The sequence below is a fragment of the Tinamus guttatus genome, unplaced genomic scaffold (genome assembly GCF_059628265.1).
Source record: "Tinamus guttatus ecotype Peru unplaced genomic scaffold, ASM5962826v1 Tinamus_guttatus_pri_ptg000198l, whole genome shotgun sequence".
NCBI classification, from domain to species: Eukaryota; Metazoa; Chordata; class Aves; order Tinamiformes; family Tinamidae; genus Tinamus; species Tinamus guttatus.
In genome coordinates this window covers 5,301,064-5,321,967 of record NW_028288732.1, presented here as the reverse complement: position 1 = coordinate 5,321,967, position 20,904 = coordinate 5,301,064, and positions in this window count along the sequence as shown.

Sequence of the window (20,904 nt, the reverse complement as noted above, 5' to 3'; positions counted from 1 at the left end):
GTTTTCTGCATAAAGATGTTCATTTGACCCAGGACAGGTACATATAGTAGTTAACTATAATTACACAAAGAGAAATTTGTTACTGGTTACAGCAAGCACTGTATAGTCACTTGGGTGACTGTAAGTATCATGCATGTCATTTCCAAGTATATGACTATGCGGTTTGAATTTAACCAAAAAGTGAGAAATCAAGTAAAGAATTAGTCACATGGCAGAAACACCCCACAGTTGAGAAAAAATTTGAACGCAAATACAACTGCCATCAGAAGGGAGTGCTATTTATTGAAGCCTTTTTACATGAATTATCTATCCTAATTTTTATCATCTTCATTTCACGCATTGTTCAAGCCCTTTATAACATACACAGGCAGATTCTTATAGCCATAAAAAGGCCTACTGTGATTTTAAAAAGGGATACGACCATATGAAGAAGGTCCACATAGATCAAGCTATGAAAATAGGATTCTCACATTTCTGTCACTTACAGCAGCTATTTTACAGCTGTCAAGAACACAGAATACAAACGAATATTCATCACACCTCAAAGATGAGTATATTTTCAAAAATTCTTTCAAAGTTATAAAATCATGCAAACTCTCAGGGAAAATACCAGTCTAAACAAGTTTTCATTCACAACTGCTGGTACAGCAAGCATCAGCTGTCCTATTTATTACAGGTGCATATTCCCTGTACTAAGTACCTCGGACACATGAGGGGACAGGGAGGGGAAGCACAGAACTGTTTGCTTTACTGATTAATTCTGTGTTTCTGCAAGTTCAGTAGAAAGAAATAATCAAGGGACATACTACATAAAGGAGGACCTCTGAAAAGAACATTTCCAGACTAATTTACTGCAAGCTTTTTAGCTAAATTATTGTCATGAATAGATTTTTGGTTTAGTTTGAGAGCACCATATCAAATAATGGAACAATATTTTTCATTTTGGGAGGACAAAACCATTAGATAAAATTAGACTGTTAACCAGTGATTATTAACCTACGATATAGTTTAATATGCCATATAGAAACAAATATACGCAGTCTATCGTCTCTTTACCAGACATCAACATCCAAAAAACACAAAAACAGAACGGGAATTTATATTAATATAGAGGATATATGTGTTATGACTGAAGAAAAGAGGTAGTTTCAAAAACATGTTCATAGAAATGTATGTAAGAAACATCAAGTACTTTTGTTGCCAGTCTATGAACAGAAATATAGTCAAGGTATCACTAGCACTTGTTGTCTGTTGTTTTATAAAGGTTCTCATCTTCCAGAAGATTGACATGCAATTACCTAATGTATTTGACTGTTAATATTGCCACATTTCCTAACTGGAAAATGACTTCTTTACATCTTACATATATAATTTAGGTGTGCCACAGTCTTTAATGATAAAAAATAGCAGAATTTGGAGTATTTCAAAAACAAAACAAACAAAACAACAACCACCACCACACATTCATGTGTGTGTTACAGAAAGATAGTTTCCCGTAGCTGCACTAAAACATAATCCTGATTATGAACTAAATTGATATGGAAAGCGAAATCACCTCTATTACTTACATAAATTATTAGAAATTCAACGTGCCTTTAAAGGGACCTGACTACTGCCAAAATTTAAAGGAAAATTATCATGCTGCTGCTTTTTTCTTTCTTTTTTTTTTTTTTTTTTTTTTTTTTTTTAAGTCTGTGATCAAGACTTGTCACATACAGTGCACCAAGACTTAGGGCATCACTGTCTTCTGAAAGCCAAACTGCAGTTCACCTGAATCTCAAAACAGCTTTTTAACTGAGATAAGTTTATACAAGTTCCACTAGCTATTTAACTCAAGTTTCACATTCTCCAAAAGATGGAACAAAACTCTGTGAAAACATCATGTTAGAACAGCACAATGTAGCTCTGTGTTAATTTAGCTCAGACAAATCCTGGCAAATTACTATCAAAAACACACACAAAGGTGTTTCCCACCTGGCATAAAACTTGTTAACTGGGGTCTGAGAAAACAAGAAAACAGTCAGACTGAATGTCTGGGAACAAACACAGACTGCCAAATATAAACTGCACATAAGCCTGATTTTGATTACAGCGATCCCACAGATTCCAGCACAGCCCGTTAGCCAGGAATTATAACAAAGTCAAGCTTCTTTACAAGACATCAGCCAGAGACAACAAAAAGGATGGATCCAAGGGAATTTAGAGATAATTTTGAGATTCTACTTTGATAACAATGCTGAGGTGTCTGGCTACAATCCTGTCTGCTCGGTCTCAAGTCAAAACCATCCAGCTCTATTGAGAGAGATGTGTTGGCATGGAGCATGTTTTCACTGTCAATACAAATCTTACATTCCACCCTTTAAAGTTTCAGTGCTGAAGTATTGCTATGCCAGTTATTCAGGAAGCACTCGGAGACTCTCAATTTTGTTCACTAGCTTTATGAATTTTACTACCGTCGTTGCTGTTAAGAGTGACCAAGGTGAAAGTTGGCTTTCTCTAATCTATGCCACTGACAGATTTTTGGTAAAACACTAAATCAAGCAGCAGAAATACAGAGCTCCTAATGCAACTATCCCTAGGGTCTACAGCAATCTTCCCCAAACTTGCATTTCCTTCTTGGCCAGCATGAAAGCCAGTGTGATATCTATGAACATAAAGGTGTTGGTGTAATAATAGCTTGTCAAATCGTGTTTAAAGAGAACAATCTCAATTATAACTCTAAAGAGCTTTTTTTTTAAAAAAAAAAAAAAAAAACAGAAACCTTACACATCCACTGTCTTAGCTCAAGATTCAAATCCTGCCACCAGTAGACCTACCTATGCCAGAATGAAGCTGCCTCTATCCAAGTCTCCAGGCTATATATACCTTACATAGGGGAACAGAATATACTATTTAAACTGCACACATAGCGCCACACAGCTTGGTTGCTTTGTCATGCTTCCCTTATTAATGGCCATTTAAAAACAGATTTTTTTTTTTTTTAAAAAAGCTTCTTCCTTTTCAGACACTAGCTTACCTGCTGGCACTACACTTCCTCATAGATTGTAACCTTTTACCATTGTATAATTTAAAACATATGCTATTAAGTCATTTAAGCTCAAATACAGATTTAATAGCTACTTTTCTCCCCTTAAAAGTTGAGAAAATTTCACGATGCATTTGCAAAAAGACAGCGAGAAAATACTAAAACAGCTGATCTTTCAGAGCCGGACAAGCAAGGCTTTGGCTAAATAAGAATACTAAGAAGGTAAGTCTGGCTTGAGACATTTGTAAGCTAATTCCTTCTCATTCAGCAGGCCGCCTGCTTCAGCTTTCTGAAGGGCAAGCAAGAAACACCTCTGGATCTAGCTGACAAATACAGGTTTCTACTTTTATTTACTGAAAGCCTTAGAGAAACCAAAGGCTTACAAGAAAATATCACCTTCACCTCTACTTTCATTTCTACTATAGAGCATACTGGCCATGTAGGGAGGAAGAAGAAAAAAAAATGTCAACAGACATGTTTTTCCTTGGAACATGAGTCAAAGAAGGAAAAAAAAGTTGATTTGTGTATGGAGGAAGTGAAAGGGATAAAGACTGAAAAACCAAGCCAGATCAATACTTATCTTTTCCAATGTCCTCTCTGAAAACAGTTAGTAACACATTTCAGAGAAGCACATAAAAAAACCTCCACAGAAGAGTAGACACAACATTAGCTTTACTTTTAAAAATCAAAAGAGATTTCAAAATTTAGTTTTCAACAGTTGCTTTCAGAGCAATCATGGGAATCAGTGCTCAACTACGGCAACTCAACTAGGGGCTCAACTATGACAACTTCTGTGTTCAAAAAGAAAAAAAAAAAAAGGAAAACCAGAAACAGTTAAAAATGCCCTTTATTTAACTAGTTTCACCTTCCAATTTGTACACCCAGTGCTTTCACTGAAAGGACAGCAGGAAAAATATTGTTAGAAAATAGCATTGAAGTTCTAAAAGAGATAAGCAGTTCCCAAATACCCATCCAACACACTACAGTCACCTACACTTGGGTTCACCCTGACAAGGCCTGACTGCTCATGCATTTTACTGGGAGAGCGATTCCTATGAGTAACTCAGGAGCCACACAAACAATTCACCATGAACCCAAGCAGCCCACTTGGAGAATCAGGTCAATCTTAAAAAAAAAAAAAAAAAAAAAAAAAAAAAAAAAAAAAAAAAAAAAAAAAAAAAAAAAAAAAAAAAAAGAGAGAGAAAAAAAACACCCACAAACTTACTCCAAAAGCACTTTTATAATTGATTCACACTCTCTTGCCATGCTGAATTTCAAAATGAGGATGATATAGTTCTTCCTAATAATAAAAATAATCTAGTTTTTGTGCTTGCCACTTGAAGAACAAGAAGGGCACCAAGACAGCACCTCAGCTTCACTAGTTACCCAAATAAAAGTTATTTTAACTGGAACAGGTCACAATTTTTAGTGCACATAATGGCAACAACATGTGCCAGCTTCTCCTCCAAGATGTTCCCTGCCCACTCTTGGAGAATTCAGAAGTAAAGCAAATATTGCTGCCTCTATTTGTCTATCAAGCACCCAGGGAAATGAGATTCCAACAAAACAGTTTTCAAGCAGCCAAACAGAGGCCTCCCCCCGCACCCAGCTGAGTCTCCTCAGGAGGCTCCTCTCAAACATTAGGGCAAACGAAAAAAACACATCGGGCCTGGGCGGGCCGGGCCCCGGCCCAGCACCCGCCTCCCTCTCCCGACCCAGACTGGGGCCCGAAGCCCTAAGGGGCCCCGAGGAGCGGAGTAATGGGCGGCAGGAAGGACGAGGCCGCGCCAGGCCTCGCTCCAAGGGGAACCCGGTCACCTGGGGACCCGGCCAGGCCGCGGAGATGCCGAGGAGAAGCGGGGAGAGCAGGGAGAGGGGGAGCCTCGCGTCCCCGGCCGCTCTCGCCTCAGGAAGGCGCTGCCGCCGGCCCCCGCCCGACCCCAATGCTCCAAGGCCGTTTACGCTCGTAGCGCAGCACCGGCCCCAGGGGAGACAGAGGCCCTACACAAAGGCACTAGCGACCCCGCCGGCCCTCCTACGCTCCCAGCCACGCGTGCGGGCGCTCCCCAGAGACACGGAGCCTCTTACCCGGCCCGCCGAGCCCCCGTTCCTCAGTGGGCTTCGCCGCCGCGCCGGAAGTGGCGAGAGGAGGAAGCGGCCGCCGCCGTTACCGCACGGCAGGCGTTGTCCGGAACTGCCCGGCGGCAGCGGCGGTTCCCCGAGCGCTCCTGGGAGATGTAGTCCCGGCGCCGCCACGCGCCCCACAATGCAGCGCGGCGCGGGGGGCGGGCTAAGGGGAGGAGTCGGACGGAGGGGCGGAGTTGGAGGCGGGGCTTCCTGCGGGGCGGGGTTGGGGGCGGGGCGTCCGGCGGGGCGGGGCCGGGGGATATGAAGGCGGCGGCCGCGGCGCTGCCGCCACTCCCCGGGGTGGTGGAGTGCGGAGCGGAGCGGGCGCTCTGTGGCGGCGACCGACGCTCCCCGGCGGTGAGTCCGTTCGTGCACCCCGCGCTGCAGCCTTTGGAGGAGGCTTCCCAGCGCCTCTGGGTTCGCTCTGTTCTCGGGGGTTTGCCCGCGCGGTGGCCGTAACGGTCGCGCGCAGCTGTTGCCCGCGCGCGAGCTTGACCGTTAGCGCTGAGGGGAGGCGGTGGCGGCCCCAGAGGGGGGCAGGCAGGGAGGTCCTTTCGCTACGAGCGCTTGGAGGGAAAGAGGGTTAAAACATAACCCCTGTGCTTGGGCCGGCGCCCCGGGCGCGAGCTCCTCCCTGCGAGCGGTTCGTTACCGAGAAATCCCGCGGCGAGGGCGGTCAGTGCCGGGAAACCCCCCGGCGCGGGGCGGGAAGCGGCTCGGGAGCGCGTCCCTGAAGCGGCGCCTCTGGAGTGCCCCTCTGAGGGCTTCCCCTGCTGGAGCTGCCAGGGCGCGTTCCTTCTGGGCAGGAACCGCGACAAAAACACTGAAAAAGGTTTTAAGGCGTTATGTGTCCCTCTGCTCGCGGCGGGACATGGCCGGTTGCGCAGGAAGGCGCTGCGCAGTCCCCGTCGCCTGCACGTCCTGCCCGCGGCTGCGGGCAAGTTTGTGGCCATGAGTAATCCCGGGGCGCCCAAAAGCAGAAGTTCCACCTCTGAACTTGCAGTATCCTCCTTTTCACCTATATTAATGTTATAAGCTACGTCAGTGCTCAAAACTGAGGAAATATGTGGAGTTTCCCTCCCCCCTTATTTATTTTATTTATTTTTGTCTCTTGGGAAACTTAAATGAGCCAGCATGTTATTTGATAGACATAACCGTGTTACTGAAATGGTTTAGATTAAAAGCTTTGTCTGTAAAAATGCAGTACTGATGAAGTACAACTCTGGGTTTCTATCTGCATTTGTGTATATCAATATGAAAACTGTTTTTAATATTAGTGATTATGGTCTAATATTAAGAAGACATTCTGATGCAAACAGGCGAATGAATGTGGAACTGAACAGGTTTGTGAAGCATTGGCTGTTCTTCCAGTAGTTTATTTCAATTGGTTTAAAGTATGATCAATATTTCATATATCTTAGCTTTAAATGATGAGAAACTACCAACATGTCATCTTATAGATTGAAATGCATGCAAATGTATGGTATTTTACCCTTTTGGTGAATTCAGTATTTCAAAATAAAGCTGCAAAAAATTATGTAGTTGAAGTGGTACCAGCTTTTAAACTAGAATATTCTCCTGTACTATCTATATCCTTCCGACAGATGTGTACTGCTGTGGTCTGGGTTACAGCTTTGTTATATGTTAGAAAATCTGAGTGGTTCACTTAAGGCACAGCTTTCCTCATTCTGTTGTATGAAAATGAAAAAATTGTGCTAATTTTTTCTTGAAAATAAAGCCAACTTCAGTATCAGCTGTGTAATTAAACTTCAGCAAGGCATGTAGTTAAGAAATATTTGCACAACACAAGATGGAAGTTAAAAATACCAAGTTATTTTGTTCTCCAAAAAGGGAATGTGGAATTAGCAAAGTCTAAAAGATGAATTGCGTGTTTTGAGGGCAAGCTGCGAGCAGGGCTTGCCAGGCTCAACAGGGAAGGCAAGCAAGGCTGGAACTCCTAAAAGGGTTGCTGCTTTTTCTGACTCTTCTTGGTTTTGTTTCAATTGTATTGGATGGTGTGTGGGGGAAAGAAAGGGAATTGGGATTAAAAAGAAACCTAAAGTCAAAAGATCCAACAAGAAGCCTTCGAATTTTCACTGCTTTGTAAAATATATGGATGTTTCTGAGATTCCAACATCCCTTGTACCGGGAGGGTTATGGTGGAAAAATGCAGTTCATCTTTTGAATCACATTTTCTCTGAAATCCCCTGAAGGTTTCCCTGGTTTGATTACTCTTGGTAATCAAATCAGGATAGTAAATATATGGGCATTTAAAGTGATGAGTAGTTAGTTAGGTATTGCAGAATTAGAAAGTAAAAAGGCAACCCAAACTTTCCTTTCAAGAGGAGAAAGAAGCCTGAAGGGTTATCTTACCCTTACCATCAGGTGAGTTCTATCCATGATCGTAGGCCCTTAGGTACTATTTACCAAGAGTAAAACAGAATTTGCATTTTTGATTTTTCAGTTGTTTTAATATCTACAGGGGCAAAGGCCTACTTAGGTAACTGGGGCGATATAATCCAGTTGCAATAAGAGATTGCTCTGATTCCACAAAAGTGTATGTGCATGTGTGCAGGGCACTGGGCAAGCCTCTGCTGTGGCTGGCTGCGCTATAAAACAGCTTTGCCCCTCTGTGCCTTTGCCTTGAGACAGATACACTGCTTGGCTGCAGAATTACACGAAGTGTCTGAGGACAAGATGAGTGTTTGTGCCATTTGTTTCCATTCCCTGGAAGAATGGAGTCTATATTCATTGTCAATGCTGGTGATATCTGTTAATGCAGTTGAAAATGAAGAATATACATTCTCTTTTGCTCTTGTTTATCATTCACACAATGTAATTTAATAGTTCTAAATGGTTTTCTATTCATGAATAGAACTTTGCTTGTCTTATAAAAATAATGTGCAATCATGTGCATAATGAAACTGGCAACTTCAAGACAGAAAATTCTATGACTATGTAATTAGGGTTAATATTTGATCTTACTTTTTGCTTACACTTTTTGTATTGGTTTGAATGTTAAATACAAAGGCAGATGTAGAAACAAACCAGCAGTCAGATAAGCTATTTATAGAATAAAAGAAATAAAATACTAAATATGGTTTAGAGGGGTGCAAATGTTTAAGATTTCAATACTGTGAGAACACAAGTTACTGCCCCTAAATGAGAAGTCTGAATTTTTTGATCCTTGCTGAAAGACTGAGGTGATCTTTCCTCATTTTCCCTCCCCAAAATTCTATTTTAAAAGTTAATTGCATGTTGTATGCATGTAGGTACTATGTTATCTAGTGCATTTTGCCCGAACTCAAGCTAACTAGTTTGCCTTGTCCTGTGTATTGGACCCTTGCATGTGTACAGGCATGTACATGCTCTGCCCGTAGCTCCTTCCATCCAGGCAGAGCTTTTAAAGTAGCTGGTTCTTGACCACGTGGCTAGTACTGGTTGTCTTCTGCTGAACGACAGTGTTCTCTGTTCCGATGTTGACAACTTCTACTATCTAATTAGTGGTGTTAAAATGTGTGATAAGGAGTTGTTCTGATGTGGTAGGTAAGCTCACATCCTGCCTCATTTAATATACTTGAAAGCTATTGATGGTGAAAACTGCAGGTTGGGGCTTGTGTGATGAAAACTGAGTTGGCCACTTAGATTTTGGTATTTTAACATTGTTTTAAAGCTTTTAAAACTATAGCTATAGGACAGGAAAAGAAAAATTGTATTGATAAAAGCTAATGAGTTAGATGTGTCTGGCTTTTAGGTTAATAAGATTTGACCTCTTTTGTTATAAAGGATTTATGTCTTAGCCAAGTGCTTAAGAATTGCAATAACCCTTGAGAAATATTTCTTAGGTCTTAAGACTATTCTTGTATGAAGAAGAAATAATGACAAATAATATTACTGCAAGAAGGAGAAAGCTAGACACTGACTGCATTTGGTTTTACCTAAATAGCTGAATTATTAGTCAGAAGGCATTTTTTCCTTTGTGTATTTCAGCTGTGCAGTGTTGCTACAGTGTTACCATTGCATCTTAGCAAATAATTGTTTGTTAGTGCCAAATGTTTCTAATCCAGTGTGTATGTCCCAGAAACCTCAACTCACTGTGACCTTGGTTGGACTAATGGACAAGTGGCTGCTTCTAGAAAGATCCTGATGCCTGTAAGGACTGAGACTACCATGTGTGTAGTGGGATTTTTTTAAATATACAAACACAAGTGCTTGTTAACTAGGAATGGTCTTTCCAAGTCCTGCAAGAATGTCAGTTATGTATTTTTTTGTCCCTTTTTTTTGTGTACTGTTTGGGGGATTTCCGTATTTGAGTTCTCATTTCCTGCCTTTCAACATCTTCAAGACTTGTTTTCTCCAATGCAGTTCCTTGAGGTTTGCTTAGGAAAGTAAACACAAATGGCCTTCCCAATAATATTATTTGCCCAAACTTGCTCCCTAATTGTGTTTTGGACCTCCTCCTTTGCAGAAGATTCAGTTCCATTTCTTGATTCTTCTGTGGATTTTATGGACTAAATCGTAGGACTTGGCCTTATACTTTTGATGCTTAACTGACCTTGATATGTCAAGGTAATGGTAGGAGCAGTAGAGACAACCTGTCTGATTGCCTCACTGTCACTTAGCTGCAGAGACTGCCTCCTGCCTTTGCTAAGCAGCAAAATTGTGTTTTTCCAGTAACTGGTGTTTGGAAGTCTGAGGTCGTGGTCTCTGGCCCAGCTTTTCCAGTTTACATCAGTTATGTAAGTTGTAATTAGAACAGGTTTAAACTTTTACGGTGCATCTCTTCAAAAGGACAGTTTTACTGCACCAATTAGAATACTTCTCTTCCTGCACACTTAAGCTAAAGCAGTTATTGGAGCATTTCATGACTGTGTACTTCACATAACAATTTGAGGTCACTGAAGCAACTCTTTTTCAGATAGCTATTTTATATAACATTTGCTCTATTTTATAAACTATTTAAAAATAATCAAAAGCTAAGGCCATCTGAAAAACTCAGTAATATCAGATCTTCAGCTAGACATCCCGTTGTTGCAAATGATACCTAGGTCTCAACCTGAAAAAAATGGAGGTAAAGGCTGTAGATCCATGATACCCTTTTCAGCTGGCAAGTAAGTAGGAGGAAGATGAGAGGGAAGCCAAGTTATTTTTACTGTAAATATGTCAGTTTACTGAGTTGTTAATTTCAGATTATTCAAAAAGCAGGAGGAGGCAACACTGGTGTCTGCCAAAACCAAAGCAATTAGTGGGAGTCAGAAGATGTCTAATGATTTCTACTAAGTAATAAAGAGAAATCAACTACTCTCTTATTCAACTGATGTGTTAAAACAGTTATAGTTCTATTTTATTTCTAAAAGCATGTGTGCTTTCATGTGGTGAGCAAAAAAAAAATCCTTATTAAAGTACATTTCTTTATTCACAATAATTTCCAGACAGCAGGTGTTTAAAAAGAGAAAAACAAATGTCTCCATGTTTCTAAAATAAAGATTCTGGTACCACTTGTCAAAGCTGATATTTGAGCTCTCAGCCTTCTCTTTCCTAGGCAAACCAAGCCCAGCGCTCTCAGCCTGTCCTCATCAGAGATGCTGCAGTCCCTGCACCCTCCCCAGTAGCTCCATGGCCCTTCCGTACTGGGGAGCTCAGAACTGGACCTGGTCCCCTGGATGTGGCTGTGCTGTGTCTGAGAAGAGGGGCAGATTCACCTCCCTTGATGTGCTGGCAACTTTGCTCTAATGCAGCCCAGGAGCCCACTGGCCTTCTGGGCCACCAGGGCATGTTGCTGCCTCATAGGTGACTTATTTTGCCAGGACTCCTGGTTCCTTCTGTGCAGAGCTGCTCTCCAGCAGGTCACCCCCAGCCTGTACTGGTGCCTGGGGTTTTTCCTACCCAGGTGCAGAACCCTGCACCTGCCTTTGAACCTCATGAGGTTCCTCTCTGCCTGTCCCTCCAGCCTGTCCAGGTCCCTCTGGTGAATCACCTATTCCTTCCAGTTTTGTATCCTCAGCAAACTTGCTGGTGCTGTGCTCTATCTCTTTATCCAGGTCACTGATGAAGAGATTGAACAGGATCAGGCCCCATTCTGTCCCTTGGGGGCACCACTAGCTACAGATCTCTGTGCCATTGATCACAACTCCTTAAGCTCTGCCACCTAGCAAGGTTTCAATCCACCTTAGTGCCCACTCATCTAACCCACCTGTCTTGAGGATGTTATGGAAGATGGTGTTAAAAGCTTTGCTGAAGTCAAGGCAGACAACATCCACTACTCTCCCTTCATCTACCCAGTCAGCCCTTCTATCATGGAAGGCTGTCAGAGCCATTCAGTGTTTCCCCTTGGTGAATCCATGCTAGCTACTGCTGATCATCCTGTCCTCCTTGTGGATAGGGATTACATCCAGGATTGGAGATGGATGCGAGGCTGACTGGCCTGCATCCCATCAGGGTGCATGGATTTGTTGGTGTTGGGTTTGTCCTTATGATCTCTAACCTGATCTTCAGCCAAGGGCAAGTCTTCCTTTCTTCAGACTTCCTCACTTGTCTCCAGGGTCAACCCTCTGGAAGCCCAGACCTTAGTAAAGAATGAAGCAAAGAAAGCATTCAGTGGCCTAGTTAAGGGGTGGTTACAAAAATAAGAGGCAGAGCTCAAATCCTCTCTCCTATGTCATTCCTGTGTCAGCTGGGCCCTCCTTCATTTGCTGTGTGTGGTTTTTTTTGAGTTACTTTCTAGAGTAAGCAGGAGCAGCTTGACTATTTTCCCTGCTACCTTCCTAATGCTGAAGAAGACTACATGGCAAAGTGGTTACATTACTTAATAAAAAGTAGTCTAGTTGTAAGCCAGAGAAGTGCATACCCATGAATGGCTTCTCTTCCCCTGCCTCTGGCTCAGTTGCATAAGGAGCTCTAGATACATTTCTTTTGGGAATTAAGAAAGGAATGTTCTTAGGTGAACAACATCTGACAGATCTAAACGGCGTGGAACAGTGCTTGTGGTGGTTCATAGCTGTAGGTGCTGTGTTCTTCCGTGTCGGGGCAGGTTCCCAAGGCGTGTGCCAGGCTTGTCTGAATGCAGCTTCCGAATTCCCCGTCATCTGCGTAGTCACTTTATACCCTACCTGTGCTTGTTGCTTCCCATAGGGAAGCATTTGAGGCACTGCAGATATCATGGTGGCACAAACAGGAGGATTTGAGAGCTTTTTGGAGTCTCCACTTGCACAGAAGCTTCTCCTTAGCATTATCTGTAGCTGCAAGTTTCCATCTGCTCTTCCTGCAGTGCATATGTTGAAATAACAGGGAAAACAAAATACTGGATTTATGAGGTGATGCTAAGAAAAAGAAGCATGTCTTATGGCATATATGGAATGGCCAAGCTGATAGAAAACTTGCATGAAAGTGAAATCAAAGTGAACTTTGCATGAAAGTGAAAAAGAAAGAAGTTATCTAATAAATTAAAAATTAACTAGTAAGCAGATGTATTTTGTGAGGATAGAATCTATGAAGGGGGAAAAATGCCATCAGCTAAGCTTTTATATATGAGCATGAGAAAACCTACTTTCAGTATCAAAACATAGGCAGCTTGTTAGCCAGATATAACTGATGTCAGGTCTTCATCTGTGAAGTGACAGCAAAATGCCAGCTAGTTTCAAGAGGCTGAGCTTTCATTCATTTACAGTGCAAGTAAGTTCTGGGGGTTCTGGAAGCACGTTTCTCCAGGAGAACCTGGGCATGGCTGGTGTTAATTGCAGCAACATAGGCGCAAACCTGCAGGTAGGAACTGTTAAAAAGAGCTACCTCAATCTCTACAGGTAGAGAGAGAATTGGAGAGATATGTCTATGGTAGCGTGTGTTACTCATGCTTTTCATTTAGGGATAACAAAGACTACTTGAACTGATATTTAACATCCCTTCCTAAATATATTCCTCATTTCTTTATGATAACCTGCAATAATCTTTGTCACTATCCTGTCTTGAGTTTTTACTTAATTCCTTAAGAGCTGTAGGGCTTTAAGAGACTCCTCAGAAATGTAACCAAAGTACTAAAAGAAGAACAAAATACTTTTACAGTCATGGATTATATTGCTTCTAGGAAAGGATTTGATTGGCTTCTTCATCTGGAAAATAATGATAAAAAAGTAACACTAATGGATAGCCTAGTTTTAGAAAGGAAAAAAGCTCCCCCCCATCTTTTTTGGGGGCAGATTGTTTAATCTAGTTAACCTGTGTTTCTGCAGCATAAAATAAAAATGATGATTGTATCCGTTTTTTTTTTTTTTTTAAGGTAAAAGTCGATTTGAATGTGATAATACTTTTAATAGTTCTAATATGTTGCATATAGTAACTGTGTGGCATAATATTCTTCTGGCATGGCGATTTTTACTGTCCCAGAGCTGCTTGGTATAGATTTCTTAGAGATACCAGATCATTCATACTAGGTACTTTAAGGATAAATGGTACTATAGATTTCAGAGGGAGGGTGCTCTGTAAATCTTTGTGCAATGGATGAATAATACTTTGTCTGAATGACAGCAGCTGTAAATCCTGGATACTGTGCGAGTTGCAGAGATGTTCTGTACTGCCCTGATGGAAGGGGTGCACTGTGGTGTGTGTGTCTGATTTGCTACATACATTCAAAATAGTATAGATCATTAGAATACTATATTCCTTTAGAAAAAAAAATCAGTGTTAAGTGGAATTTCAGTCAACGCTGTGAAAATACTCGATACTCTTTTGAAATAAGGGAGTTTTTCCATTGTTGAAGTTTGACAAATGTGTGGATGCAAAGGAAGGAAGTGTGCTAACATGAAATTCCAAATTTTTAATACTAAAATGAAATAGGTCATCACAGAAGTCAATTTATTCAAAAAAACATATTAAACAGCAATAGAAGTACTTTAGATTACTTGAGGCAACATGCTTTTCCTATATAAGGCTAATTTACCTTGAATCTGGGTTCAGGCGACTGCTGAAGTCACCCTTAAATTGCTGCTAATCTCACGCTGCTACAGTGTGACTGTAGTCACACTTACCTGATTGACTACAGTAATGTATTTTTGACTGTCTTTAGCTTACACAGACCATAGTTAATTAAGACATGCTATACATTTCCCTAGAGTCCAAGTATAATGTTCAGCTGACCAATTTGCATGAATAATCCATTGCTTGTCTTATAAATTAATGATACACAGCTATGGTAATTGATGTCTTATGCAAGCTATGGAAGTGCTCATGGAAATCCCTTATTCTTCCTGTCAGTACACTTTACATTTATTTCAGAGAGTTTCATGCCATGAGTGGTGTTAGGCTGTAGTCTCTGAAACGGATCTTCCTGAGAGGATCCTGCTGTTTCTGTGGGAGTAAGAGTTTGATGGGGCGGGTTTTTTAAATAAATCTGTTGCTCTGAAGAACTGAAAATCATGACACTTGGTTAATCTAGTGTACTGGCTGAACCACTGTATTCTTGAAGTTTCAAGTAACAGTGTGTCATTGCTGTAAAAGTGCAGTTGCTTTATATATGATGTCTTTCAAAAATCTTGGTATTAGTACATCTGGCAATACAAATTGGTACTACAAATGCTAATACCTAGTATTGGAGTTTGTATTTAGACCTTCTGGTGATCTAATATTATAGAAGTGATTAATGGAGGAGCTGATAGCACATTTCTGTTTCAAACTTTGCATGTCAAAGGCTACATTTTGTTGAGACTTGCACTCTATACTGTAGCTGTGATGTATCACAGGTTCCTTTATGTTCCTTGTAGCTATGATGTATGAGGTTTCTGTATGGCAGGAAAACTATTTTGCTTCCTTGGTAGGATTTTTTTTCTCTTTTTGCTCATAACTGAAATGTTAGGGCTGTCTGATCTATATTTAATGCATGACAATTAATGGCCCCTGTATCTTGTCTTCCAACCAAGAAGGAATCGCCTAGGTCAGTGTTTGGAGGAAGCCTACACCTTGGTGGTATTTCAGGAGCACTTTACAAGTGAAACAGTAACCAAAATAAAGGCATCAGATTGCTGAGTATTAAAGATGAAGTTGTCTTTGGGAGGATTTTCTTTTTTTATTGCCTGTGTTTCATAAAATATGCACTCTGTGTCTGAATTTCTTTTATCAGGAACCCAAGATGGTAGTCTTTGCTTTCATTCTTTCAACTTTTTATGGTGTTTTGCAGAAAGATTATGTACTTCAAATCTACTTTTGTAATAAAAATACCAAGTAGAATTTTACACTTAAGAAGGTTTTTCATGCTTCTTTGTTTTTTATGCTCATGTATGGTTGAGTTCAAGTCTTTCAATTGACTATAATGGGTCTTGGACTTGAAAAATACAGTACTGTAAAGGTTTTTATCCTGTAAAGGGATCTTCTTGCATATTGAATGACTGAGATGCACAGTTGCCTATTGGCACAGAGGCTTAGCATTAGTATTTCTACATGTATTATTTAAGTTTCAAAGCCTACTTCATGTGGCAGTTATCAGCACTTGAATTATCCAGTAATGAGCACTTCTGAAACAGGTCTTAGAACAGGGAAGAAAAATTGGAGATGTAAATATGAATTTGATCTAGACTAGTCCAACTTAGGTTGTGCTGTGTAAACCTGCTTGTGTGGTAGGTCTTTGGGGTGTTTTTTTAGCAGTACTGTAGACCCTCATCCTTTTCTATTGCTCTGGAAAAGTCAAAAAGGCAAAATCTCACTATCCAAAAAACAGATAGCGAGTAAAATGTGAAGTGATGACTTCTTGAAATGGCTGGTATGGGAATTCATTTACGTTGCTTAAGGCCTCTTCATCATCTGGATGGGTGGTAAGCTGTTGGTGCTTCCTCGGGCTTTCCTGCCTGCTGCCAAACAAGTACCACAGATCATCCAGGGACTTAAATGTGGGTTCCTCTGAAGAGCGAGCTGGAGTCAAGCATGGACCGTTTCACACTGCTGTTCTCCACGTGCACAGCTTACCCTTCCAAATAGCCTTTCCCTCTGTGGAGCTCAATTCAATGTTTTTATCTATACTTGAACTTTCAATTTGATGGAAGACCTTTCACAGCAAGGTGCAGTGTGATGTATGTACTTGTTTAAAAATTGACCATTAATCAAAAAAAGACATTTTCTGCTGCATTTGGTCACATTACTTCTGGAAATAAACGGAAGTTAATTTTCATTGAGGTGGGTGAAATCAATTCTTTTGATTGTTTCCTTTTTAAAGACTTTAATGTTGTTTTGACAACTTGCCTGAGCTTTTTAGTCCATCAACCATTCTTTCAAAATGGTTTTAGAATAAATTTGACTGATGGTCTAAAATTAATCATATACTCTAACTGACCGACACCATTCAATTATTTCCTTATTTAAGTCTTTTTTATTTGTTCTTCCCATTTGCTAGTAGCAATATGATATTTTTTAAGTCTAATAGCAAGTACTGCTTGTTTTTAATCTGCTGAAGCTTTTCCTGTATCCTATATTTTTTGATTATAACTTATCTCTTAAGAGTGAGGCTTTCAAAGTGTAGAACCAACTTAATGGCTAAAGCTTTCTGCTGATCAGTGGTTCTTACAGATTTGAGAGGAAAAGGAAGAGAAAAGGAGGAACAGATGTCTGAGAAGACATTAATGACATCCTCTTGAGAGAGATTGTTACTGTTTTCCCAATATTTTAAGTTTTTCTTAAGATGTTGGTTGACCAAAGGGAAGGGAAATACTTTTGGCTTACCTGTTCATGTACATAAATGTTTCTTAATAGTCACTAATAGTAAGTTGTTGGTGCACTTTATTTGTTAATTCAGTTATTCCAGAGTTCAGCTGTAACTGGCAGACAGTTCCCTTCTATGTGACACATGGGTTTGGGCAGCAGTTCTATGTAGATAAATACCATAAAATATGCAAAGTGCCTCTTAATCTGAATAGAGGTTATGGTAACTGTTGTAAACTTTCAGTTTCTGCAGTTGGACCTTTAGTCTCAGTTCATTATGGATAATACCTTTGCTGTATATAGAGTACTGAATTAAGTCCATATTTATTAAATCTATTGAAGAATAAACCAGATTTTTCAGCTGAAATACATTTCAAGTGAGCCATAACAGCTTAATGGAGCTCAGTCAGCTGATACCAGGTGAAAATCTCTTGCATTATTGGAGACAGGTGTCTCAAAGGCTAGTTCTACAAAAGGGCTTTGATTAGGAATAGTGTTTTCTGGAATATTCCATTTCACCTGGAATATTCAGCCCCCGAAGAGACTTGCTTTCTCATGTGCCTGCCTGTTTCTGCTTGTTCTCAGGCAAGTTGTGGCGTGCTTTGCTCTTGGAAATCTCACCCTGAATGTTCATGTTGCACATGGGAATAGAAAGAGGACGTGTCCACAATGAACTGGTATTTGAGTTGCATTCCAATGGGTTTTGCCCTTCTGTTTCAGTTTTGTGAGGTATGAAGTAATGTGTTGCTGACAAAGGGAAAATCCTGATTGCTTCAGTTACAAAAAAATGGTCACTGCTTCTTTAGATAAAGATAAAATAGGTTTGTTACTGTGCCTCTTTTGGGCATGCAGCGATTTGGTTCTGGGACATTAAATGCACAGTCGGGTTATGCAATCTACTTTACTTTTCCCTGTGGATTGTGAAACTAAGAAAAAAACCTCGGGGAGGTTATGAAATATTTTTCTGAGTATTAGTTCAAACATAAGGGAAAACTTATTTTTTCAGACCGTTTAAATAAAAGCAGAGATTCCCAGTAAACAGAGCTCAGTTCATCAGGAGGTGTTATGTGCCATCCATAAAACTCTTAATACAGTGGCTGCTTCTATGTTTTTATTCCTCCCTGGAATTTGAACCCTACTTGCCCATATTGCCAGAAGAATCCTGTAAGCACAGAACAGAAAGGTGTGCTGAGACCTTTTTGATTTTTTTTTTCTTTACAATTGTTTAATTATGCAGAGAGCATAGGTGAGGAGCAGATCTAGGTAACCTTTTTTCTTGCCTTCCCTCTTATTCCCCTTTCATATGGTGTCATTACTAACTAGGAATAAAAGCCTATTCAGTCCTATATTTAAATATTTAAGAGGGATGTAATAGTGATTTTTAAACTGGTTCTGTGGTATACATATGAGAATGTGCATGAACAGAGAATGTATATGGGTGAGCATGTGCCTATTCACATGTGTGTATATATACCTAAAAGAATCGTTCAGCATATGGGACATGAGGATATGTACACTCTATAAAGGGAGTTTGCGACTCGCTCAGTGCTCGCTCATCACTTTCCCAATGCACAGTCAACCTTACCTTGTTTTGTGACATGTTTGTCTAATATTCTTAAAGACATCAGTGGTTTGACTTCCCCAGGGAATCTATTCCCAAGTTTCAGTGTCTTTGTTGGTAAGTTGCCATCACTAAAGTCTCGCCTGCTGCTCTGGTACTGCAATTTGCTATGGCTCTGTGGCATCCACTTTGAGCATGGCATCAGAATCCTCTAAGTCCTTTTTTAGCATTCGCCTCCCCTATGGATATGAACAACAAGAACCATAATAAATGGCTTCAAGCTGGCAAAATTGAGCTTTTTAAATCGGTGTCACTTTAATACTTGGTGACTTCAGCTGCCATCATTTTTAATCAAATTACAGAATCAGATAAGCACCTGTGTTAAAGAATTTTAGTTGGACTGTAATAGTTGTCAAACTTAAGAGAAAATCACTCTGGAAAAAATGCTCCTGGTTGTTTGAAAGGCATTGCTTGCCTTTCACATTAAGCTTTCACTCTTCTTGCATTTCATAGTAACCAACTAGACCTCATTTTTGACAATTCATCAATAACACCATCAAACTAATCTGAGGCATCCACAATCTGGTCTGGATATTAAAGGGAAATAAATTCTTTTTTCCTGAATAAAGCAAATTCAACAGTTTTTAGAGGGACTTGTGAGTGCTGTATGTTCAGTACTATGTAAATATGGTCATAGTTCCCTTCCTGAAACACTTCAGCCAAATATGATTTTGAAACTAAGGAATGTGTGAACAACCAAAGGACTTGGAGGTGGTTAATGCTTTAACTTTCACATAATTGTCTTATTCTATATTACAGGTTAGACTGTTTAAAAAAAAAAAAAAGTACATGGGAATGTTTGTTTAATAAGGTCACACAAACTGTTTTTCTAATGCAGACTCAGTGAGTGGGAATGTGAGCAGTGCTGGGGGTCAGGGATCAGCTGTGACCATTCAGCCTTGTAATTGCAGCCGTGATAGTGTTTGAGGCTTGCTGTACTCAGAGTTTTTCTTAATCCTTTTTTTTTTTTCTTACTAGGCTTTTGTTGCCCCTCATAATATATAGTAGCAATTCCTGAAACCTCGTAAATCTTGGGAAAACAAATGTTAAGTTCTTAATTTTTGTGTTTACGGAAAGAGATATATTTAAATCTTACCTAGGCAAAGCGAGTGCATGTTTGTGTCTGAGATGATTTGTATTGCATTTAGTAACTACAGTAAATGCATGCAAATTTTATGATCTCTTCTGTGCAGTGAGGTTTGTACTGTTTTAGGTCCACCTCTTCTAATTAGCATCAGGGAAAAACATTTATTGACCTTTTATTCCATTATTACTAACGGGCAGGGTTATTGAGGACTCTGGGGGCTAGAAAAGATGTGTCCCATTTGTGGCTCGATGTTTGTCGGCTTTTTCCCTATTTTTATAAAGCCAAGCACCAAGCTGATGTCTCGGCTCATTACTGTTTGCTCTTTAAGCCATGCAGAAATCCGTGCTCCTGAATGTCAAACAGGATTAGGCACTTGATACAGATAAGTTGCTTCCACCTGTACGCGGCAGTTTTTTCCTTGAGCAGTAGTCTTTGCTTGGAGTCTTTCATATCCCCTGTTGAATCATTTTGAGCAGAGAAGAAATAAATGGAGAACTTCATTTAAGCAGATAATTTTGTATCACCTATAAGTAATATTTCTCCATTTAAATCCACCGTGGCTGTATTTGTCCCTCAGAGCTAATGGTAATTTTAATCCCAGTGGACAGTGTATCAGGGTGATAAAGGTTTCCTATGGTGAGCCTGGGAGGTGGCTGAATTTCCCATGGGGAATTCCCATGAGTTTAGCTGACCTCTGCCTGCTTCTTTAAGGTGGACAGGTGCTGTATAACTGGAGCTGATGTCTAGCTGGGTTGTAACTGGAACAGTTAAAATAACTGCTCTGGAGTGAGTAACTAAAAAGTGCCCTTTTGAGCAGCATTGAGCACTCCGGGAGATCTGTGCAATGCAAGACTCTTAGGCTGTTGGCTAATGAGTCTGCTGCGGAGGTAAAATTATTTAAAATATCTCTTCTGATGTGGCTATATTGATGGAACTGGCTGGCACAGATGGGGTCAAAATTCCAGTTTTGCAGGTGCACTTGCTCTTGCTTTGAGGCCCAGCTGCCCACCTCACTTATTTAACTTCTTCATTTAGCATTAAACTCAGCCTGTGCAGAATTTGTATTCAAGTTAACCTATTTATTTTTCAAAGCCAAGCTCATTAAGATTAAAAACCTAATACTTTTAACAAGGGATACATATTACCTGACAATGTAAAATACTATATGCAGATGAATCATAGCATTTAATACAAAAAATGAGGCTAGTGGAACAGTTCCTTAAAGGCTAGAGTTATTGCTGACTTACTGCAGGAAGCTGTAGATGAAACACCTGAGTCTTGCTGGAAAGAGTAGCATTTTGCAAGTACGAGAGTGGCAGGGACAGCGAGGCTTCAGCATTTGGTTTTTGGTGTGTGTTAAATATGGGT